Genomic DNA, 26,011 nt, shown 5'->3' with positions numbered 1-26,011 from the left:
GCGGACGTACGGAGCGTACCCCCAGCCCAACAGTGTAAGTACGACCCGTACCCCCACCCGCGAATGCAAGGAGCGTACCCCCCTGCCCAACAGTGTAAGTACGACCCGTACCCCCACCCGCGTATGCATGGAGCGTACCCCCCATGCCAACAGTGTAAGTACGACTCGAACCCCCACCCACGAATGCAAGGAGCGTACCCCCCTGCCCAACAGTGTAAGTACGACCCGTACCCACACCCGCGGACGTACGGAGCGTACCCCCACCACACCAGTGTCAGTAGACACGTACCCTCACCTCTAATGCAGTGTGCGTAACCCCACCGTGTATGTGCCAAGCGCACATATCCAGTAATCGGAGGTGTGTGTGCAGAGTCCACCCAGCAGTGCCCTGAGACAGGAGTGGTGGGTGTGGAGTCCTCCCAGCAGTGCCCTGAGACAGGAGGGGTGGGTGCCCATCACTCCCAGCAGTGCCCAGAGACAGGAGGGGTGTGTGCAGAGTCCTCCCAGCAGTGCCCTGACACAGGAGGGGTGGGTGCAGAGTCCTCCCAGCAGTGCCCTGAGACAGGAGGGGTGGGTGCCCATCACTCCCAGCAGTGCCCAGAGACAGGAGGGGTGTGTGCAGAGTCCTCCCAGCAGTGCCCAGACACAGGAGGGGTGGGTGGTGAGTCCTCCCAGCAGTGCCCTGAGACAGGAGGGGTGGGTGCAGAGACCTCCCAGCAGTGCCCTGAGACAGGAGGGGTGGGTGTGGAGTCCTCCCAGCAGTGCCCTGACACAGGAGGGGTGGGTGCAGAGTCCTCCCAGCAGTGTCCAGACCCAGGAGGGGTGGGTGCAGAGTCCTCCCAGCAGTGCCCAGAGACAGGAGGGGTGTGTGCAGAGTCCTCCCAGCAGTGTCCAGACCCAGGAGGGGTGGGTGCAGAGACCTCCCAGCAGTGCCCTGAGACAGGAGGGGTGGGTGCCCATCACTCCCAGCAGTGCCCAGAGACAGGAGGGGTGTGTGCAGAGTCCTCCCAGTAGTGCCCAGACACAGGAGGGGTGGGTGTGGAGTCCTCCCAGCAGTGCCCTGAGACAGGAGGGGTGGGTGCAGAGACCTCCCAGCAGTGCCCTGAGACAGGAGGGGTGGGTGTGGAGTCCTCCCAGCAGTGCCCTGACACAGGAGGGGTGGGTGCAGAGTCCTCCCAGCAGTGTCCAGACCCAGGAGGGGTGGGTGCAGAGTCCTCCCAGCAGTGCCCAGAGACAGGAGGGGTGTGTGCAGAGTCCTCCCAGCAGTGTCCAGACCCAGGAGGGGTGGGTGCAGAGACCTCCCAGCAGTGCCCTGAGACAGGAGGGGTGGGTGGTGAGTCCTCCCAGCAGTGCCCAGAGACAGGAGGGGTGGGTGCAGAGTCCTCCCAGCAGTGTCCAGACCCAGGAGGGGTGGGTGGTGAGTCCTCCCAGCAGTGCCCAGAGACAGGAGGGGTGTGTGCAGAGTCCTCCCAGCAGTGTCCAGACCCAGGAGGGGTGGGTGGTGAGTCCTCCCAGCAGTGCCCTGACACAGGAGGGGTGGGTGCAGAGACCTCCCAGCAGTGCCCTGAGACAGGAGGGGTGGGTGTGGAGTCCTCCCAGCAGTGCCCTGACACAGGAGGGGTGTGTGCAGAGTCCTCCCAGCAGTGCCCTGACACAGGAGGGGTGTGTGCAGAGTCCTCCCAGCAGTGTCCAGACCCAGGAGGGGTGGGTGGTGAGTCCTCCCAGCAGTGCCCTGACACAGGAGGGGTGGGTGCAGAGACCTCCCAGCAGTGCCCTGAGACAGGAGGGGTGGGTGTGGAGTCCTCCCAGCAGTGCCCTGACACAGGAGGGGTGTGTGCAGAGTCCTCCCAGCAGTGCCCTGACACAGGAGGGGTGGGTGCAGAGTCCTCCCAGCAGTGCCCAGAGACAGGAGGGGTGTGTGCAGAGTCCTCCCAGCAGTGTCCAGACCCAGGAGGGGTGGGTGCAGAGACCTCCCAGCAGTGCCCTGAGACAGGAGGGGTGGGTGGTGAGTCCTCCCAGCAGTGCCCAGAGACAGGAGGGGTGGGTGCAGAGTCCTCCCAGCAGTGTCCAGACCCAGGAGGGGTGGGTGGTGAGTCCTCCCAGCAGTGCCCAGAGACAGGAGGGGTGTGTGCAGAGTCCGCCCAGCAGTGTCCAGACCCAGGAGGGGTGTGTGCAGAGTCCTCCCAGCAGTGTCCAGACCCAGGAGGGGTGGGTGCAGAGTCCTCCCAGCAGTGTCCACACCCAGGAGGGGTGTAACACATGTGTGTGATGCCACAATTACCCACATCCATACTGCCTACAAGGGAACATGTCCCCATGAACTCATGTCAACTGACTCCACACACAAGTACAGTGATCACCAAGGATGCCACGATTGTTGCAGGTGGAGACATGGCCATGCATGCATGGCCAAAGTAGAAGGGCTCCGTCACACACACAGCTCATGTACACACAGCTCTGCGCTAAACATTGGGAACACCCTGCAGGGAAGAAACTGGGTACACAGAGTAAGGAATACACCCTGGGAAAATTGAACCATGCAGTAACTGCTGACATGACCTAAGGAAGTTAGCCAACACCTTGTGATGGCACACAGATCCTAGGGTGGCCCCAAAGAGCAGAACACTACTACAAATCCCACACACCCAAAGCCTTAAACACCACCAAAAACAATGTAGCAGCCCCACCAACACCAATACCACCATAGCAGGAGTGTGATAATGAAAAAAAAAATAAGCTTTAATCAGCATGAGCACAATGTCCGTGGATCAACGGCAGTTCAAAGTCAACAAAGGCCATAGGGCAGTCAATTATTCCCAGCTGCATGGGGGACACAGTGGGATGTGTGTCCCCTACCTTGCCTGCACAGTCAAATGCCATCGTCTTCCATACTGGTGAGGGCATCAGGGGGGGGGGAAGCAACAGGCACCGCAGGGACATCAGGGCAAAGGGGCGGCGTTGTGGGTGCAGGGATGGAGGACTCAACCACAGGGGGTGTGTCATGGCCAAAGGCGGAGGCCAGGATGGCACTACACACCTTAGCAAGGTCCTCCAGGGAGTCCCCTGCACCCGAAGTGACCTCAGGCCCCAAGGAGGGGGGGGGTTCAGAGGGATGGGTTGCAGCGCCACCGGGGGAGGGTGGAGACAGGGGGGGAGACTCAACCACCCTGACCGAGGACTTCCTTGACCGCTTGCGTGGTGGCGTAACTGTGGGGCTCAGGGACAGAGCGGCCATGAAGGAGTCCTTGGGGGAGATGTGGCCAGGAGAGCTGAGGGGAGGGGATTTGGAGGGAGTGGATTGTGTGGAATGCGGACTCCCACTCTGGCTGCGTGTCACACGTTTGCCCCCCGACCCAGTGGGTGTGCCTATCTCACCCTGTGTGTGCGTGTCAGGAGGAGTGCGGTGGACCTTCCCTGCTGGTGTGGTGCCTGTGTCTGTTGTGGTGGGTGCATGCCGACGTCTGGGTGTACGTGGGACAGGCATGGAAGTGGGAAGTGTGGATGGGGCAGGGGTAGGTGGGGGGAGGTCGCGCTGCAGGAGACCCACTGCTGCAGTCAGTGTGGAGTCTAGGGACCTCAGAAAGTTGCGTTGGTCAGCCTGCAAAGAATGAATGCCCTCCAAGAATGCCTCGATGTTGGTGAGGGTTTTCCCGTGGGAATGGAGGACATTCAGGATCGCAGCCTGACCAACCTGCATTTGCCGCTGGATGTCCATAGACTCAGCATTGGCGGCAGCAGTGGAGACAGGGGCAGGGGGTGCGGTGCCTGGCAGGAAGGAGACATGCGGTGACCGGGCACGCTGGGAAGGGACACGAGCAAGTGGGAGGCGGTTGGTGGGAACTGAGGGGGCGGTGGCAGGTGTTGTTCCACTGTCAGCTGCTGGTGCAGCCTCCGCCAACCCTGAGACATCCTCCTCGGACCTGTCAGCTTCGTAGTCTGATGTGCCAGTCGACAGGTCCTCGGCCACACTATCCTCCGCCTCTGTCCCACTCGATGTGCCAGCCCCGATGTCACGGCTGCCACTGGTGCTCGGTCCCTCCGCCTGGTCCGTGTCCATGTCTCCCTCTGTGTCCCCCGACGATGCTGTGGGCAGGGTGGAGAGACAGAAATTAATCAGACACCTGTACACATCTGTCACATGAGTCCAATCTACATAGTCAACATTGCATAGCCTGAAGAGGCAGATCCCTAACATCTGCAAAACAAGGTACCGATGTAGGGCATGAAACACAGTTGGTTGAGCCACCATGCCACTGAAATACCATGGAGAGCATGAGACAATAGCTGATGACAGGAAACGGAGTCTGACATAGCACCCAGGCCCTGGGGACAATCCTGCACTGCCTCTGCACCACACAGCGTTTGTGAAAATACCTATGACCAGGGACAATATCCATGAACTTGAGACACATGCTGCATAGGTAATGCTGCAAACATGCCCAACATAACTCGGTCACTGCACCTTGCGTGTGTGTCCAGTAACATCACACACTGTCCAGACCCAGCAATTAGGAATCAGGATTTGACACATAGGCATTGCCCGCCCCAAGCAACCCCCACACGATGCTAATTGCTGAGACACAGGTGGCACCAACATCTCATAGTCTGGGTGATAAACACAGTGGCAGGCAAAAGGCAAGATTGGACGCAAAACAGCAAAGGTGCGCCTGTACAAATAATGAGGTACCAGTGCCCATCCTCAGATGAGTATAACAAGACACACAGGCACTGGCAACTGTGAGTATGAAGAGGGACAATCAGGTCAGGCTGCACAGTGGACACCTGTACATAATAGCACGTCTATATACATGGTGACAGGGGACAATGGCACAGAGCACAACCTACGCTGTAGACAGTGAGAGTGTCCACGTTGATGATGACACAAACAACACTGAGGATAAGGTGCCCCAGGGGACAGTATTGGGCACGCAACTACATGCTACTGAATGGGAATGACTGCTACACACGTCACCATCCCTGCACTATGCGTAGCGCACACTCATGCACATCATGTCACAGGCCACTACATAGGACATGCGCGCTGTAAGGCATGACACATGAGAGACCAACTCCCATGTCTGGAGCCAGCATCAGTGCCAACTGACATGGAACCCACATGCAGTGAACTTGACAGTTCACAGGCAAGGTCCCACAACCTGTTACCCACCACCACCAACCATGATGCTACAGTCATTGTTCTCGTGGACAAAGCGCCAGCCTACATTACCTTGTGAAGGAGTGACTACACACAGACCAGGGAACACATTGCAAGGAGGGGAAGGGTGGCAGGGGCGCTGCGCTACACTTGGGCAAACTGGATGGGCACAGCACCTTTAAACCCTGCCAGTGAATTAATGCCACTGTGCCCTTACAAATGCCGGTGACACACAACAAACGCACATGTACCTACCCCCTTCCGCCTGCTGCATCGCCTGTAAGCGCCTCTCCAGGTCTGGAAAGACCACCGGCAGCACACGCCTGTGGAGGTGGGTCAGACGGCGGCGGCCGCGGTTCTTGTGGCTCTCAGGTGAGTCCCCCAGCAGGAGCCGTGCAATCCTCCGCGTCCAGCACCGGATATCCTGCCAGCGTTTCCTCACCTGGGACAGGCTCCGCCTCCGACCATCCACACGCCTCACGGCACTGACGGCGGTCAGCCAGATCTGCTCCTTGGCAGAGGCGCCTACCTGTGAGGAAGTACAAGTGACACCACATCAATACACCAGCCACATGTCACAGAGAGACATATGTGAACATAATAGCTGGTTACTACATGGCATGTAATGCAGCCAACGCATTGCACCTCTGTCATAGGGACATCATCCTCTGGTGAGGGAAAAGGCAGTACGTGCCATAGTGGGTACTCAGGTGGAATGATGGCAATGTCACAATCAATGATCAAGGCTCACACTGTGCATCACACCCACACCTCCTGTCTCAGGGCACTGCTGGGAGGACTCTGCACACACACCTCCTGTCTCAGGGCACTGCTGGGAGGACTCTGCACACACCCCTCCTGTCTCAGGGCACTGCTGGGAGACATCAGGCAGCCCCCCCCTGGTACCCCCCCGACAGTACATGGCATGTGTGTCACACCGGGTCACAATGCCTGAAGACACAGTCACAACATAGGGACAGTCTGTGGCAGTGGCCTATGCACTCACCTGATACCCTGGTCGCCCATACAGCATGGGGTACTGTGGGAGGATCACATCCAGCAGAGCCATGTTCTCCTCCAGGGTGAATGGCTGTGTCCTCTCCACAGCCCTTGACATGGTTCCAGGGAATCAGTAGCAGCAGCTTGGTCGACAAATGCAAAGATGTGCAGGCAAGTAATCCCTCATGGGACCTGGCTGCCTTATATGTGGCCTTCTGCCCAGTCTCATGCACAGGAGTACAGAGTGATTGGTCACTCACATTTGCATCCTATGTTTCCACCAATCCCTTCAAACCTAGCAGTCTGTGGGTTCTCTATCGGTTTCATTCTCCTGCATGATGTCAGCCCCACAAACACATTGCAACAAAGTAGAAGAATTCCAACTGACTTCTGCTGTGCACCTTCCAGAACAAAATCGAAATTTGAACCTGGTCGCCATGACAACCAGCATGCATGTAGGCCTTAATACTTGTCCCCTATGTAATTAGGAGAATCACACACAGGTACGGTGCGTTTCCGGGCCCTAGGGCACCCCAAATGCATGGCAACGGCCCGTACATGCATGCCTACGTTCAAAATCACTATGGTTCTGCACGCGTATGCGTACTCGTTGTGGTACGGACCGTACAAATGCCTGTACGCTCACTATCACTATGGGTCTGTGTACCCGTAGTGATAGTGAGCGTACATGCGAGTGTACGGTCCGTACCACTACGTGTACGCATACGCGTGCAGAACCATAGTGATAGTGAGCGTAGATGCGAGTGTACGGTCCGTACCACTACGTGTACGCATACGCGTGCAGAACCATAGTGATAGTGAGCGTAGATGCGAGGGTACGGTCCGTACCACTACGTGTACGCATACGCGTGCAGAACCATAGTGATAGTGAGCGTACAGGCATTTGTACGGTCCGTACCACTACGTGTACGCATACGCGTGCAGACCCATAGTGAGAGGGCCGTACACTCGCATGTACGCTCACTATCACTATGGGTCTGCACGCGTATGCGTACTCGTTGTGGTACGGACCGTACAAATGCCTGTACGCTCGCCATCACGATGGGTACACATACGGCAGCACTCCCACAGTGATTGGGGAACATACACAGGCCCTCTTAGCAGCAGTACGCCGGTTTGTACACATCACTGTGGTGATAGTCGACACACAGGTAGGAATAGGGCGGACATACTTGTCCATGGATGGACATACTTGTCCAGGAATGGACATCAAGGCATCGTCTGTGCATTACTACATGTGTGGGGCACAGGTGTGACAGGCTGTGATGTGGAACATGCCTCCTGAGTGGAGGAGGCACCAGATGTATGATGAGATGTGTACAGGTGTACTGTGTGAGGGTGCAATGTGTGCCAGGCATGCCCTTGACTCCGTTGACATGTGTGCATGTCGTACTGCGCACTTGGGGTGAGCGTCACTGGCATGGCACGGACACCAACACACGGAAGTTTCCCATGATGCCCGGTACAGGGGTCATGACACCTGACTTGTCACTACCCACAGTGCACAATGTGACTATGTCATTTATGTGTCCGGGATTTACATCAGGTTGATGTTGTAGCACCCTCAAAAGCTGCAGCCGTTGCAGCAACCAACATGTGTCTGTGTGTAGATTGTCATTGCACACTGTTCCGCACACCATGCCACATGTGGTATCTGATGTGAGGTGCACATGTATGCATGGGACACGGAGTAGCGTGACAAGGCCATGTCAGCATCCTCACAAGGAATGTGTGGTGAGTCATGACATGTGCACCTTCATGGCAAGGTGTGTGGGCAGGCCTAGTGTAATGTCATGTGACCTGTGGCTCCGGTGTTCCGCTACCAGTCTCTACAATCGGCATCCTACTTCTGCTGATGTGTGGGTGTATGTCACTTCTGTCTTGCGTCGGGCTGTTCACTTGCACTGGGACACAGCTATTCCCAAGGCGTGGCATGGGGAGGTTCTCAATCACCGTGTGTAGCTGGGTCTTGGAAGGAGTGTCACCTTGCATCCATACGTGTCCTGGGCATGTAGCACATGCCTGACTCCCTATGTGGCATGTGTGTATTGGCAGATTTACATGTGCTCAGTAGACATGAGTTGTTCTCGTAGTGCACTCACTCTTCCTTGTCACTTCCAAATTACTGCAGAGCGCCTCCTGTTGCCCGAAGAATTCCAGACTTGGCCACCATGCAGGAGAATGACAGGATCCGGCTCTACCGCTTCACCCAACCGTTGATTCTGGAGCTGACGGCGAGACTGGCACCACACCTGCAACCGCAGCACAGGTATCCTACGGCACTGACACCCCAGCTGAAGGTAATGGCTGCCCTACATTTCCTTGCCACGGGTACCTTCCAATATACCATTGCTCATGTTGGTGGCATGTCCCAGAGCATGTTCAGCGGTGTGCTGCATGATTTCTTGGAGGCCATGTTGATTCACCTGGATGACTTCATCAAGTTCCCAACCCCTGAACAGATGACTGAGGTCAAACGTGGTTTCTATGCCCTGGGAGGGATGCCCCATGTCATTGGGTCCATAGATGGGACACATGTAGGTTTGGTACCACCACACGCACGGGAGGTGGCGTACCGCAATCGGAAGCACTACCACTCCATCAATGCCCTTGTGGTGTGTCTGTCCAACATGGTGATTTCACATGTCTGTGCTCGTTTTCCAGGATCAGCACACGATGCCTACATCATGAGGCGTAGCGGGATGCCTGATATGATGATGCAGCTGCGCAACGAACGTGCATGTGTTGTTGGTGGGTACAGTCTGTCTGTCCTGTATTCTGTTTGGCCGAGCAGCACTACCGCTTCGCCTGTTCTAACGATATCCATGTGCTTTCCATTTAGGGGACGCTGGCTATCCCAACATGCCTTGGCTGCTGACACCTCTCCGCAACCCCATCACGCCGGCCCAGCTCCGCTACAACACCGCCCATGGCCGGACAAGGCGAGTGATAGAGAGGACGTTTGGCATGCTGAAGAGCCGATTCCGGTGCCTCCACAAGACCGGCGGCGCACTCCCATATGCCCCGGCGAAGGTCTGCAAGATCTTCATGGTCTGCTGCATGCTGCACAACATGGCAGTTGAAAGAGCTGTGCCCCTCATCCTGGATCAAGATGACGAGGACCATCCACCCGTGGAGGACGAAGGGCTTGGCAATGGGGCTAGTGATGTGGAGGATGTGGAGCCGCAAGAGGACATCCGGACTCGGCTCATACGCGACTTCTTTGCTTAGTGGTGAGTACCAGGGTCTGAGTGTGCACGCATTGGTCCCCGTGTGGCATGCGTTGTGATGTGTGTCTCCACCTGCATGTATGGCACGTGGGGCAGAGGTGTGTGTGGGTGTGTCACTGGAGTGATGGTGGCAGTGATGGTAGTATTTCCCCAGACATAATTGTGACCTAGCATGTTGTCATACATACATGTGTCGAGTACATGCACATGCAAGTGGCTGTGCTTCTTGTGGCTGACTTCTTGTGTGTCTCTCTTCCCCAGGTACCTGCGCATGCCGTTTGCTGGTTGCATTGTTGTGGCACTGCTATTCCTCATGGACATGGCATCGTGGGCTGACTCAGCGTTACAGGCACGGACACGTTTGGAAGTCTCCATGGGGTAAGGGATGCATCTGGGGTGTATTGGGTGTGGCAGTTGTTCACGATGTGTGCACACTGCCCCGGTCGGGGTTTGGGTCCTCTGCAGACATGTGGCATCCCCATGGGACACGACATGCAGCTGGGTACACCTGAATAGATGGCCTGCCTGGTTGTCAGTCATCAGTGATGGGATGGTGGATTGTGATGAAGGCATCAATGTGTGTGACACTGCCCTCGGACACATACGGTTAACATTGTCTTGACATGGCGTGGGACTTCCACATCAGCGGATGTATGGTGTATGGCAGGCTCTCCGTGAGCAGCTGTGGGTATTTAGCTATTATCCGACACTTGTGTGCCAGTTCCATGGCTATCACGCATTTGTGCTGCAGAAGGGGGGTGCCAGTGTTGGAGCCACATGTTACTCCACATGATGTGTTCATGTGTACTTCAAGTTGCCTCTGCAATCCCAAACACATGACTATTAAAGGTGTCCCTATGCCTCCAAGCTGCCTCTTCTCAGTCAATGCTGGTGTGTTGGCACGGTGCATCCTGCATGTCTGGCATGGTATTCCCTGATTGTGGCTATGTGTCAATGTGTCGAGTGGCAAGATGCAAGCTGTGTGTGTGTGCTGAGACTGTGTAATGGGCATGATGTCCATGACTGTGTGGGTATTGTGACATGTGCCATCCCCATGCATCCAACGTTGTCCATGACCCCATTCTCTGCATCCACCGGACTCAAGCTTGCAGGACATGGTTCTGCCACCTGTCTACACGTACCTGGGTGCCCCCCAGGACACGGGCCAGGATCCCTGACCTCTGCGCATGACTGTTGCTGTACTCAATGTGTCTGTCAGCACGGTTGTTCGGCCACCCCCTCAGCTGGTTCTGACCATCACGGGTGTGTATGGTGCTCCATGTCTGTCTTGCCTAGAAAACTGTGACCCATGTGTCCTGTGCCAGACTCAGGCCCCAGGGTGTGGATGGTTGAAGTGAACAGATGACTCAGGCATGTTTAGACTGTACAAGACACATGTTAGGTAATAATGCTACCAGCAGGCATCTACTCTTAATAGTGTGATTTATTATTGGGGGGGGGGGGCCAAGTGAGGGCCTTTCCGGGATTAGGGAATCCAAAGTTCAGTAGGGGAGTTGGTGTCCTTGCCATTGGAAATCCTCAGAGTCCATGCCACAGTCTTTGTCAACATTGGTCAGCCAGTGACCAGCAGGGCCATGTGGCAGAGAATGTCTCTTGATGCTGTGATGCTGTTGCTCCAGTGGGCCAGGTGCCAGGCCAGGTGTCCTGGGAGATGGTGATGTGGCAGCCACCCTCACGGTCCTTTCCGTGGACGACCCGGCTTCCTGCGGGGAACCTCAGCAGCAGGCCGTGACGACGTCTGGGATGCTCCGTCGGATGTTTCCTCCTCCTCCTCATGATCCCTCCCTGTGGGTGGTGATGTTCTCCGCCTTCTGGCACAGGGAGGGTCGGCCATGGTGTCGGCCATCCGACGGAGTTCAGCGTGAATCCCCTGGGACGCCGTCACTTGCTCAGCCTGTCTGTCCTCCATCCTCCGTTGGTGTAGCTGTAGACAGGCTATTAGCTCCGCATGTTGCTGGGCCTGCTGGACCTTGATCCCCTCGAGGACGGACACAACCTGGGCCATGCCCGTGGTGTCCTGCCGGTATGAGTCCAGGATGTTACGGACATGGGAAAATACCGGATCCCCAGCCAACTGGTCAGGCTCGCGCCTCCGCCGCTCTCCACTCCCACCACCCCTGCCCACTTGCGTCTGGCCTGCACTTGTGGGCACATGGGGTCTCCGGGACACCGTGTCCCTCCTGGCGAGCCTGGCTGCATTGTGGTGTTGGGGCAGGGATCCTGGGTGTCTCCTGGGATGTGGCAGGAGTGGGGGTGGTGGTTGGCACGGTTGTACCTGACGCAGGTGCTGCAGGTGGTTGGACACCAGAGGGGCCAGGTCGGTCGGGGTCATCCGCAGAGTGGTGAGAGTGGTCGCTGCCGGTGGGATCGGTCTCCTGCAGATCCGGGTCCTGTGAGTGTTCCCCCCCAGTGTTGGGGGGTGCAGCACGACGTTGACCTGTGTGTGAGAGAGACAATGTTACTTTTGATCCATGCAACATCCATGTTGCATCCGTTACAAAGTTGGCACATTTCCTCTTGGAATTAGGATCTGTCTTGCATTCCACTCACAGTGCACTTGTGCATGTGTGTGTCCCTTGGGCACCAATTTGGCCCCTTTAACTATGTGTGGCACAGTCTTACTTGCTGCGTCAAGTGTGACTGCAGTCAGCAGTGGAGTGTGCATGTGTGCCGAGCTATGCGTTTGCGCCTTCCTTGTAGCACTGTACATGTGCACATGGAGTGGATCCACACACTCATATGATGCAGGTGGCTGTCCTTGTGCTCGTGTACAGGTTGTAACATGGCCCTGCGTTTTGCCATGATGAAGAGGGGGGGTTCTGGCACTGGCCACCCTTGTCTACATGCACGCAGTCCACCTGCTGACGAGCAGACATTCCCACACACCAAAGGACTGATTTGCTCTCCCTGTGTCTCCCTCCTTCTCTGTCCCCCTCTCCCTCCCTCTCTGTCCCCCTCTCCCTCCCTCTCTGTCCCCCTCTCCCTCCCTCTCTGTCCCCCTCTCCCTCCCTCTGTGTGTCAGCCTCCTCCCTCTGTCCATCTTCCTGTGTCTCCCTCCCTCTCTGTCCCCCTCTCCCTCCCTCTCTGTCCCCCTCTCCCTCCCTCTCTGTCCCCCTCTCCCTCCCTCTGTGTCCCCCTCTCCCTCCCTCTGTGTCCCCCTCTCCCTCCCTCTGTGTCCCCCTCTCCCTCCCTCTGTGTGTCAGCCTCCTCCCTCTGTCCATCTTCCTGTGTCTCCCTCCCTCTGTGTCCCCCTCTCCCTCCCTCTGTGTGTCAGCCTCCTCCCTCTGTCCATCTTCCTGTGTCCCCCTCCCTCTCTGTCCCCCTCTCCCTCCCTCTCTGTCCCCCTCTCCCTCCCTCTGTGTGTCAGCCTCCTCCCTCTGTCCATCTTCCTGTGTCTCCCTCCCTCTCAGTCCCCCTCTCCCTCCCTCTGTGTCCCCCTCTCCCTCCCTCTGTGTCCTCCTCTCCCTCCCTCTGTGTCCCCCTCTCCCTCCCTCTGTGTCCCCCTCTCCCTCCCTCTGTGTGTCAGCCTCCTCCCTCTGTCCATCTTCCTGTGTCTCCCTCCCTCTCTGTCCCCCTCTCCCTCCCTCTCTGTCCCCCTCTCCCTCCCTCTCTGTCCCCCTCTCCCTCCCTCTGTGTCCCCCTCTCCCTCCCTCCGTGTGTCACCCTCTGTCACCTTGGCCCAGCTTCCTGGGCACACACTGTTAGCAGATCTTTGAGTGGCCCTTGGCCTGTTGATGTGAGTTTGTTTCTGATCTCCAGGCACCCATTTTGTCTGCTGTGTGTCTGTGCGCTGCTGCTGTGGTGGTGTGTGCTGCCACTCTTTCACACTGTTGGCTGTTCATTAGCTGCTGGCATGTGCAAAACAGTGCCTTCACCCCCATGTGTTGATGCAAGGCATCCGCCATTTGCTGGCAAGTCATTCCTGTGTTGGGACACAGTGTTTGTCTGGCTGTGACCTAGGCCATATGGGCAGAGGGCATTGTTGTCTGCTTTGGAGTCGCACTATGTGATTCTTGGTGCCCACACTCCCGCCATCCGGGTTACCGTGTCATGTGTTGTTGTCTTCTGTGGCCTGTGACTTGACATTGTCCAGCTGGGTGCATGGGGCATGGTGGCAGCAGTGGCATGTGCCTGCTCATGGAGTGTGGTTGAGTAATGCGATGGCTTGTGGTGTTTGCGTGCCTGTTATTAATTTTGGTTGTGGTTGCAGTTCCCCCCATGTGAGGTGCGTTGTTTGTGTACTCACCCGGGTCTCGGAGTCCTTCTACTCCTTCAACTGCCTCCACCGGCAGTATGGCCATCACCCTCTCCTCCCAGGGATGGTACTGTACGGGTCTGCGGGAGGGCCCTCCTCCGGTGGCGTTGGCCTGGTCGTGTTCCTCCTGTCTCTTGGCTCTGACCCTCCTCCGCAGATCGTACCACCTGTTCTGGCAATCCTGCTTGGTCCTCCTGGTGTCCGCAACAGCATTCACAGCATCGACGATGGTCTGCCACATGGCTGTTTTGGCTGCCTGGCTGGTGCTTCTGACCAATGTTCCAAAGATCTGTGGCTCGACTCTGAGGATTTGATCAACAAGGACCTCCAACTCTCGGTGACTGAACTTTGGATTCTTGGTAGTGGGCATGGTGAGGGGTGTGGGTGGGGATGGTGTGGGTGTGGGGGGTGTGTGGATGTTGGGGGGGGGTGTGGATGGTTGTGTGTGTGTGTGAATGTGATGAGAGGGTGTTTGTGAGGGTGGTCGTGTGAAGGTGTGCAAGTGTAAGATGTGGTGTCGCTTGTAGTCTGGTTCTGTGGTGTCTGGCAGCAGTGGGTCTGTTGCAAAGGCTCATGGTTTGTGTGTGTGGGCCCTTTTTATTGGTCCATGGGTGGGTGTGGCAGTGTTTGAATTTTGGGTGGGTGTGTTATAAGGAGTGGTGGTGTATTGGGCCTCTGTTTGTTTTTGACAGTTGCAGGTCAGTGATTGTGTTATTTTAGTGGTTGTTGGCCATGTTTAGTGGCTGTGTGCCTTTCGAATGGTGTATTGTTGAGTTGTTTTGTTTTGTCCTTGTTGTGTACGTGCGTTTTGAGCGTGTGTACGGTGTGTACATGGGCCATTTGGTTGTACGATTTGGTCCTTGTGTGTGGCTTTGTACGACTCGTACATGCGGTTGTGATGTTGGGGCATGGGGTGCGCTCCGTACTTAGGAGGTTGTGTTGGGGGTGCGCCAGGAACGTACTGGGGTTGGGGTACGACTGGAACGTACTGGGGTGTACATAGACGGTGGTACGACACGTACAGGGGTGGGGGGGTGTACATAGACGGTGGTACGACACGTACAGGGGTGGGGGGTGTACATTGACGGTGGTACGACACGTACAGGGGTGGGGGGGTGTACATTGACGGTGGTACGACACGTACTGGGGTGGGGGTACGACTGGAACGTACTGGGGTGTACATAGACGGTGGTACGACACGTACAGGGGTGGGGGGGTGTACATAGACGGTGGTACGACACGTACAGGGGTGGGGGGTGTACATTGACGGTGGTACGACACGTACAGGGGTGGGGGGGTGTACATTGACGGTGGTACGACACGTACTGGGGTGGGGGTACGACTCAAACGTACTGGGGTGTACATGGACGGTGGTACGACACGTACAGGGGTGGGTGGGTGTACATTGACGGTGGTACGACACGTACTGGGTGGGGGTACGACTGGAACGTACTGGGGTGTACATGGACGGTGGTACGACACGTACAGGGGTGGGGGGGTGTACATTGACGTCGGTACGACACGTACAGGGGTGGGGGGGTGTACATTGACGGTGGTACGACACGTACAGGGGTGGGGGGGTGTACATTGACGGTGGTACGACACGTACTGGGGTGGGGGTACGACTGGAACGTACTGGGGTGTACATAGACGGTGGTACGACACGTACAGGGGTGGGGGGGTGTACATTGACGGTGGTTCGACACGTACAGGGGTGGGGGGGTGTACATTGACGGTGGTACGACACGTACAGGGGTGGGGGGGTGTACATTGACGGTGGTACGACACGTACTGGGGTGGGGGTACGACTCACACGTACTGGGGTGTACATGGACGGTGGTACGACACGTACAGGGGTGGGTGGGTGTACATTGATGGTGGTACGACACGTACTGGGTGGGGGTACGACTGGAACGTACTGGGGTGTACATGGACGGTGGTACGACACGTACAGGGGTGGGGGGGTGTACATTGACGTCGGTACGACACGTACTGGGGTGTAGGTACACGGGGGTATGACACGTACTGGGGTGGGGGTGGGGCTCGAACGTACTGGGGTGTAGGTTCACGGTGGTACGACACGTACTGGGGTGTGGGTACGACTGGAACGTACTGGGGTGTACATAGACGGTGGTACGACACGTACAGGGGTGGGGGGGTGTACATTGACGGTGGTACGACACGTACAGGGGTGGGGGGGTGTACATTGACGGTGGTACGACACGTACTGGGGTGGGGGTACGACTGGAACGTACTGGGGTGTACATAGACGGTGGTACGACACGTACAGGGGTGGGGGGGTGTACATTGACGGTGGTTCGACACGTACAGGGGTGGGGGGGTGTACATTGACGGTGGTACGACACGTACTGGGGTGGGGGTACGACTGGAACGTACTGGGGTGTACATAGACGGTGGTACGACACGTACAGGGGTGGGGGGGTGTACATTGACGGTGGTACGACACGTACAGGGGTGGGGGGGTGTACATTGACGGTGGTACGACACGTACTGGGGTGGGGGTACGACTGGAACGTACTGGGGTGTACATAGACGGTGGTACGACACGTACAGGGGTGGGGGGGTGTACATTGACGGTGGTACGACACGTACAGGGGTGGGGGGGTGTACATTGACGGTGGTACGACACGTACTGGGGTGGGGGTACGACTCACACGTACTGGGGTGTACATGGACGGTGGTACGACACGTACAGGGGTGGGTGGGTGTACATTGATGGTGGTACGACACGTACTGGGTGGGGGTACGACTGGAACGTACTGGGGTGTACATGGACGGTGGTACGACACGTACAGGGGTGGGGGGGTGTACATTGACGTCGGTACGACACGTACTGGGGTGTAGGTACACGGGGGTATGACACGTACTGGGGTGGGGGTGGGGCTCGAACGTACTGGGGTGTAGGTTCACGGTGGTACGACACGTACTGGGGTGGGGGTACGACTGGAACGTACTGGGGTGTACATAGACGGTGGTACGACACGTACAGGGGTGGGGGGGTGTACATTGACGGTGGTACGACACGTACAGGGGTGGGGGGGGTGTACATTGACAGTGGTACGACACGTACTGGGGTGGGGGTACGACTGGAACGTACTGGGGTGTACATAGACGGTGGTACGACACGTACAGGGGTGGGGGGGTGTACATTGACGGTGGTTCGACACGTACAGGGGTGGGGGGGTGTACATTGACGGTGGTACGACACGTACTGGGGTGGGGGTACGACTGGAACGTACTGGGGTGTACATAGACGGTGGTACGACACGTACAGGGGTGGGGGGGTGTACATTGACGGTGGTACGACACGTACAGGGGTGGGGGGGTGTACATTGACGGTGGTACGACACGTACTGGGGTGGGGGTACGACTGGAACGTACTGGGGTGTACATAGACGGTGGTACGACACGTACAGGGGTGGGGGGGTGTACATTGACGGTGGTACGACACGTACAGGGGTGGGGGGGTTTACATTGACGGTGGTACGACACGTACTGGGGTGGGGGTTCGACTGGAACGTACTGGGGTGTACCTAGACGGGTGGGGGTATACATATACGGGGGGTACGTGTCGGACGTACGGGGGCTGGGGGGAGTGTTGGGCGCGTATGCGGGCACATGTCTCCATGGTTGCTATTGGTGTTCGGTGCGGACGGTGTTTTTTCCATACGGTTGTAGGCTCGGACGCACGGGATGGATCGTGATTCCTCGGTCGGACTTGGATTTTTACGTTTGTAAGGTAAATCGTCCGAGGACGTGTCGGACACATTTTCCGACCCGAGGACGTGTGGGGAATGATTCCCGGTGCGGGTCGTATGGACTTTTTACCATGCGAATCGTGATTGCCAGTTCGTACGGCACTTGTACGATTCGTACGGTAAAAAGACCGGATACGAGTCGCACGGGGGAATTTTTTACCGGATCGTGATCGGCACCATAATCTAGTTTTGGATTACAGACACCTAAACTCTTGTTGTAAAACATTTGCAGTGCAAAATGCACATAGTACAGCATTAATGAATAACATTGTGCTTAAAAAATATAAAACCACATTAGATATTTCTAACGGTTTCTTTTGTCAAAACATAGCACCTGAAAGTAGGTATTTGACAGCTTTCTCAATAATGGGGACCCAGCGTCAATTCTGTCGTCTCCCTCAGGGATTCAAGAATAGTCCAGGGTTATTCTCAGCAAGGGTAACAGAGTTACTACAAATTTATGATGACAAGGCATTGTCATATGTCGATAATATCTATCTGACAGACGATGACCCGAACAGACACTTGAACAGGGTGAATACCAGTATACTGGGCTTCACTGCTGAAGTTTATAAATTCAATTTAAAAAAATCGAGAATTGCTCATCTCAACGTCCTTTTCCTAGGATATGAACTATCAAGTGAAGGAAAAAGCCTGGCAGCCAACTTTTTAGAAAAGTGCGCGCTGCTCCAACCTCAAAAAACAATAAAAAACATACAGTCGATTCTAGGTTTTCTAAATTTTGGAAGAACATACATTCTAAACTACGCAGAAAGGGTTAAACCTCTCTACGAATTAATCAAACCTGATTTTTAATTCACACATTGGACACAGAAACACACAGATGTCCTGCGTTCACTTCAAGCTGACAGGTTAGTAACAAAACACTTACAAACACGCGTAAACGTACGCAACTTAGTGATCCGAATCATTCCGGGTCAATGCGGATTCACCTACTTAACTTTTAACGAAGGTGAAAAAGTAGCAATTGCATACAAATCACATTTGTATACGCAAGCAGAAATGAAATTTACATCGACAGAAAAAATTCTAACAGCAGTTCAAACCGCTGTAGCAAAAGAAAGAGCTCTAGCACAGGGGAAACGTATTATGGTCGTAACCCCTGTACCAGCCTTAGAGGCAGTTACAAAAGCGAGTATTCCGAATGCAAAAGCTTTAGATCCAAGATGGATACAGTGGATTAATTCTCTTGCTGCAACTGATGTTGAATATGTTTTTGATCCTTATTTAAAAACACAAGCATTCCTGCAATACGAACACAAATTTCCTCTGCCTACTGAAATTCTCCCTCTTGACCAGTATGAATTTATAATTTATACTGATGGATCTGTAGAACCCGCTACGAATGTTAAGCAAGCTTATAGTGCAGCATGCGTGATCGTTAAAGGTCATATGCTCGATGGCAAATTCAGACCAATGGTCACAAAAACACAATCTCTAGGAGATTGTACAGCTCAGAGAGCTGAACTACAAGCATTTAAAATGGCACTTGAAAATACGGATCGCAAATTCCCCACACTTATAGTGTGCGGTTCTTTTTATTGTGCTCAATCATACAATAAATATTTACAGAATTGGCTTCAAAATGGTTTCAAAGATGCAAAAGGTGGCACAATCAAGCACAAAACGCTTTGGGAACAAGTAGTTCAGTTGCGAAATGGACTACAAAACACTCACGTGATACACACGCTGAGTCATCAACGTGATGGCGTCCACATTGAAGAGAATTCATTGACTGATGAAGCCGCAAAGGGGGCTGTGCAAACGGCTTCAGTAGCTGCAATCACTCGTTCAAAACCGAAAATAAACAGTGAAATAATACTGGCTGTCAATGCTTCAAGCAAAGGCAGCAGTGCAGCGTTACCTAAAAGGTTTCCACTCAAATACTCATATATAATTAATGCAAACAATGTTCCGTTTGCTTGAATCTCTGGAGTGGGGGATAGGGTAATAGCAAACATGGAACCTAGATTAGGACTAAACCTAGCAGCACATGAAGGGATCGCCTCTGCCCGTGCAGGTGTTTCCGCCACAGTATCGCTATTAAAACAGAGATACTGGTGGCCAGGCATTAGGAAACAGACCAGGAATTATGTTTTGGACTGCGAAATATGCCAGAAGATGAAAGTCTATACTGTGAAACGTCCTGTGCAGACGCCCCTGTTAATTTCAGATAAACAATTAGCATGTGTTTACCTGGACCATTGCAGTCCCTTACAAAGGGATGGTAACTATAAATATATCATGGTCACCGTGGATTCGTGTTCAAGGTTCCTCTGGATGTGGCCTCAGTGCTCAACTGACGCTCGAACTGTTATAAAAGATTTGAGAGTCTTTATCGGCACATACGCAATTGGCACACTACATTCTGACCAGGGTCCTGCATTTAGCTCTCAAGCTTACAAAAAAGCCATGGCCAGTTTGTGCGTAGCATTGCGGTATTCTTCTCCATTCCATCCTGTTGTGGAGAGAAAAAACCGGAACATAAAGCAGTCTATAACAGCTAGGGTATTAGGTTCTGGTGATGGGTGGGTCAAACATCTTTATGGGGTCCAACGCTCATTATACAATTTGCCAAGAAGTTCTCTGGGGGGTGTCACTCCATATGAAGTCCTATTTGAAACTAGAATGTTGATTCCAGACCTTGACATAAAAGGCACAGTGGTGGAAAATAAAATGTTTGTTATCAAAGATCATTTGGCTGTTTTACAGGACTTAAATGAACTAAGATCGAAACAAAGCAACGTGTTCCTGAAACCAACCACCACTGGGGAAAAACCAACCATCCCAGCAAGGCCTGTCTGGATCCCAAAGCTTGGTGATCTAGTCAGAGAAAAGATTGCGGACAAGAAGGAATTTGGGGGCATATCAACAAGGGTTTTATCTCTGCTTTTTTGGCTTTAAAAGCCAAAAAAGGAGAGATAAAACTAGCGCCCTATCAACCACAGGGTGCTAACATGCAAATTTGCATGTTAGCACCCTTTTACTCTACGCTTACCCTTGCATCTCTAATGAGATGCAAAGGGGGCGTTCCAGAGTAAAATAATAGGAGAAATGTCGCTAAGCGACATTTCTCCTATTATCAAGAATGTCGCTAACCCTGTTAGAGACAAAAAAAGCAGCGCTAACCGCGGTTAACGCTGCTTTTTTACGTCTGGTATTTTTCTGACTTAGCCATGATATCCTATGGAAGGAGGATATCATGGCTAAGTTTGCCTGTCCCTATCAACAAGCTAACGTGAGATTATCGCTGGGTTTCCAGCGTTAATCTCATGTTAGCCTGTTAGCGTGAGGATTTTTATCGCTAATGAGATAAGCGTTGCTAATAGCACGCTATCTCAGCGATAAAAATTCACGCTAGCCGGCGATAATTATCCTAGCGCTAAATGCGCTTAGAGATAATTATCGCCGGTTGTTGTTGATATGCCCCTTGGGCCTTCTTACAGACAACCAGTACCTGTCCTAGCAATCCACGGATCAAGAACTGTACTACTGCCGCCCCTTGCTGGTAAAAGGGAGAAAAGATTTGTGTCCATCGACCTGATTTAACCACACTATGTGTCCGATACTAAGCAGTAGGCCAAGTGGACTCTGACAATGTAGCTGGCGCACTCCACTAACTACATTCCAAGAGGTTCAAACTGAGAGACTCATCACCTTTGAAGATTCTACAGTGAGAAATAAAGGTCTAGGCAACAAAGCTATGGAACTTGTCCCTCTTGAGACCCAAATAACAGTTGGTCCTGATACACATGTCTACAACGAAGTACCAAGTGACCAACTGGTTCCAGTGATTTCAACTAATCCTGATGCAATTCCAACCATTGACAGAACTGCCTCTGGCTATTTCATGAACTTTGATACGTTTTCTGTGGATCCCAGCGAACCTGAAACAACGCCAGCACAAAGAACTTTCAAAGAACAAGCAACAGACTTTTTTCATCTCCTGAAAAAGACTTATCTGGTTTCACCATGGATTGAACTATGGATTGTTTTGGGAATATTCTTCTTTCAACTTAGCTCTGGTAATAACTCTGGGTATGATGATATATAGAAGATATATTCAAATGGACACAGCAAGTAAAAGAGTGAACTTACTTCTCCAGCCACACAAATCATCCCATTGTGAAGCAAGAGACTTGTCAGCAGTGAACATCACAGCCGTTCCTATACCAGAGGGTATAGTTTGGGACAAAACTGAATATGACATTTTTGGCCCGTCGGACCATTTTAAGATTCCACACTTATTTAAAATTTCATTAAGTGAATTTATTACTAGGCCTGGGCGAAAAATCCGTTCCGCTCGCGGAAATTGCGATAATTTGACATTTTCGCGTTCCGTGGAGAGCGCGAAAATGTCAAAATTTCCAGAATCCGCATCTTACCGGTATTTTTTTTCTTGCTCGCGCTGTAAAAAAATACATTCTCGCGTGCGCGCGATCGCCTTACCTGAATCCCCGCGTTCGCCGACAAGTTTTCCCGATCCGGTCGCGTTCTCCACGAGATGTTGGATTATTGGTAGCCATTTGCGCTGTCTTGCGACAGTTCGCGCCCGCATTAATGTCATTCGTCACGCGATCACTTCATTCGTCGCGCGATCACGTCTTTCTTCTCGCGATCATGCACCGCGAGACAAGTGAAAACAAGATGGCCGCGCACGTGAGCAACCGCATGGGTAAGCTGGTGAGCCGCGATCATGCAGAAAATACCGCGAATGGGCGGGAAAAAAAACTTCCGCGTCTTCGCGACATTTCCGCGTGTTTGCGTAGATTTTTTAAATTTTTGCGATAGTTTGCGAAAGTGAATTTCGTAAATTCCGCCCACCCCTATTTATTACCTGTAGCACCTTTTCTGATGATTGGGACTAAGAGATTCTTAATAACATGATGTCTGATCTAGAGATGTCTGTAGTATTCACAAATCATGAATATTTAGAGGGTTCATCAGACTATCAACAAATGTATTGTTATAATCACTATGGTCATCATTTCTTGCATAAAACTGCACCACCTAGAAATGTATTTATGTATAACCAATGGGAACATTGTCCTACACCTACAAAGGGTAGCTCAAAAACTTTTGCAATGAAATTTCCATATTTTTCAGGGTTCAACTTATCAAATCCAGAATCGTTTTATTTTAAGAATATGAACAAGACAGGAACGTAAAATATGTCAACCAATACAAAAAAGATTTTTTCCTTCAGCCTTTATTGCCCAACTGTCTAGACAGGGTTTCGACTTTTGGAAAGACAACATTGAGACAAAATCTGTCTGGGGTACAAAAGATTGGCAAGTGCAGGGGGTAAAAACTTTGTGTAGAGCCTGTATCATCCCTGAACAAATTATGTTTTTGAATGACACCGTCCAACAAACATCTTGCCTTGGGTTAGCCAAGATCAAAGACATGAACACACCGACCATACCTATACCTGCAAGTAATAGCACTACATGGGGGAGGTCGACATACATAATATTTTGCATCACAACAGATCAGATCCAGAATGGAAAAAATGGTTGCTCTGGCCCACAGACACAAACAACTGTCAAGATCAATTCTTGAACAAAACGCAGGGTTTCACTATCAATAGGCCAGACCCACGCTATGTTCAAAGACAGCATCCAGGGGTACTAACAAAATACAGTGTAGGGAAACTCTGCCTTGATTGGCTACAGAAAGCTACACTTCAGGATGTAAAACAACACTTATCATTACTTAAAGAAGGCGCAGACCTTAGGGAATTCTTGCTAGGAACGAGAAAACCGCGTCAAAAACGTTTCATATATGTCGGTATCTACGCTGCCTATAATGAAATATGGAAGATTACCCAAACAGAGACTGCAGAACGAATACGAGAAATTGATCGTATTAATTTAGAGAAATCTCTCTCTGTAGTAGACAATGGGTTAACGACTCTGTCGTCCAGGATATATTCACATTGGACAGCATTGTGTCTTCTGCCAGAGACATCATGGAACAAGACTTGGTCATGTTGCAACACGGTCAGTCTGAATTACGTTCTATAATGCTATTAGGTTGGACGCTCCAAAACTTGCGTTCAGGCTATGTGCCTTGGCGTTTAATCAACACTACGTGACTGTTTTCAGAATTCAATTTCACTGATAAACAGATTAGACTGGCACAAAGGGGAGCAGACTATATGGTGATGAGCATTGAAAAACTGGAAATATTACCATTCACGGTGGCAGAAAAACCAGCTACTAAGTGGATCATACATGGTAAAATTACTCTGCCTGTGACAACTTTCCATTTTGAATATTGCCTAAAACATATACCTGCAGGCAAATATGAAAGCTTGGGTAAAGAATACATCAAGACATCTTGGGATTTACCTTATACACATAGATGTTGGAGTGGGGGGCGTGAAGTGTTTCTTAGCGGTACAAACTGAGAAAACGCACTAAGCGGTTCTCTCCTTTGTCAGGGTATTAATTTACACGGGGCCTGCGATGGTTCCTCTACAAACTTATCCTGTCACCTGCAAGGCTCACCAGCTGCAGTGATTACTCCAATTTTTGGACTACTTTCAAATGGAAGTTACCTCATGTTGAATGATCACAGCTGCTGTGGCATGTTGCCAGGTATCCCATATCTAGTAACGGTTACATGCAGGGTCACTTGCTGTATGCAAGTCTTGTTTCCACAAATACGGACAGTCAGGGAGTTGCCTCTATGGCCTTCACTGAACATCTCTTCTATACGAATTGATATTCTAAGCAGAATGAAAGCCTTTCTTTTACAACAAACTGTGCCACTGACCTCGGCCAAAGAAACCTATGATCTACAAGTCGCAAGGACTTCTGCCGAGATACATGCCCTTTTGAATACAAACTGCCCTAAACATTTCTCAGAAATGTTGGAACGTATCTTAAACATGTCTGATACGACTGGTATTGTACATGTATTTAAGACCGTGTGTTCAGGACTGTTAGCACCTTTTCAAGCAGTCCTCAGAATAATTCCCAACTTCGTGCACTCTGCGTTTGCGGACTGCCACTACTTTTTGGACTCGTTGCAGGGATCCTATTTTTGCTCCTACTGCTCTGATATGGCAAGCCAAATCATCAGCGTCACTCCGAGCTCCATAGAGAGAGCTCTAATGGAAATGAAGTGTCGTGAGCGCATCGTTCGAATTTTAGGTTTACCTCGTCTACGAGAATTAAATACCACATGGTTTCTGTCATTCAGACCAATCTGGCAAGATTGCATCTTACCTGTTCTACGCTACCTGCTTTGCGGTGAAGAATGCGTGCTAGACATCTGTCTAACACTCCCATCAGTCATGCCTACGGATATCGATACACTGCTGGACCCGGTAACGGCCCATGCTGTGTGTTGTCCCCAGCGGATACCAATCCTGATGACGGCATTCATTGAGATCTCACAGACGCAAATTGCTACTGCTGAGGTACCAGAGGAAACAACAGGCGCGCAGGTAACATCCGATATGAACATTGCTGATGCGACCAATGCTGACGGCGATGCTTCTCATCTATGTGCGGTTAGTCTTCTAAACAAGGTAATCCAACTTTCACCTACAACGAATTTTTGTCTACAGGGTTAGAAGATTTCATGTTTTCTCCATCCCATACACTGCCTTTTGATTCAGTACACAGTGTACCGGTAAGACTCTGAATTTGGCCTTCATTTTTCAAAACAAAGACTAAACTTGGAACTTTTTCCTATGATTATTTTTTTTTTCCAAATTTGAATTTTTTCTTTTATGGCACAGTAATCTGCTTATAGTAGAACTATTCATAGAGAACAGATTTCTTTTATACACTTTCAGAGATAATATGTCACCTTGTCAATACCAATTGATTGATGTAACTTAGCATGAAATGGTTTAGGACTTTTTTCTTTTGTATTTACGAGCCATTTCATAATGTGTATATATATATATGTATGTTTATTCATTTAGCATTCAAAGTAAATATGTGCTTGGAATGAAACATTGCTTTAATATGTACAGCACCAGTGAATCTTTATGCATGGCAACAGTTTTTATGCATGTTTACGATGTATTTTCAAACATGTTCTTAGCCATCCATATGTAGCTATATTTTAGATATGTTTAGCATGTTTAGGATTTAGTGATGTCATTCATACAAAAGTGGAGTGGGTGTTTTGTGTCGATTTAGATACCGTATATAGGTTTCCTGATTTATGTCCTTATATAGGCACAATTCGTATTGCCCATATTTATGCATATAAATCCTACCCTATTTAGGCATTATCCTTGCTAACCAAATACAGGCATGGCCACCTACATCCGTTCATCTACGTCACAACGAGTTCTTGGAAAACCAGACTCTTGAGCATTTAGGACTTCCCTTTGCTTGGATATTGATTTCTCCAAGAACTCATTTATTATGCATGAACATCTATTCCTTAGGGATTCATTCATGACGTTCTTCTGCCTGACTTTTACATCAATACTGGCCTTCCTAAACACCTTCAAGGTATAAATATACCTTCACTTACCATGGCAAACCATGGTTCGGCTGCC

This window comes from Triturus cristatus, chromosome 3_1, assembly GCF_964204655.1.
Source record: "Triturus cristatus chromosome 3_1, aTriCri1.1, whole genome shotgun sequence".
In the NCBI taxonomy this organism is placed as follows: domain Eukaryota; kingdom Metazoa; phylum Chordata; class Amphibia; order Caudata; family Salamandridae; genus Triturus; species Triturus cristatus.
This window is presented reverse-complemented; position numbering follows the sequence as displayed.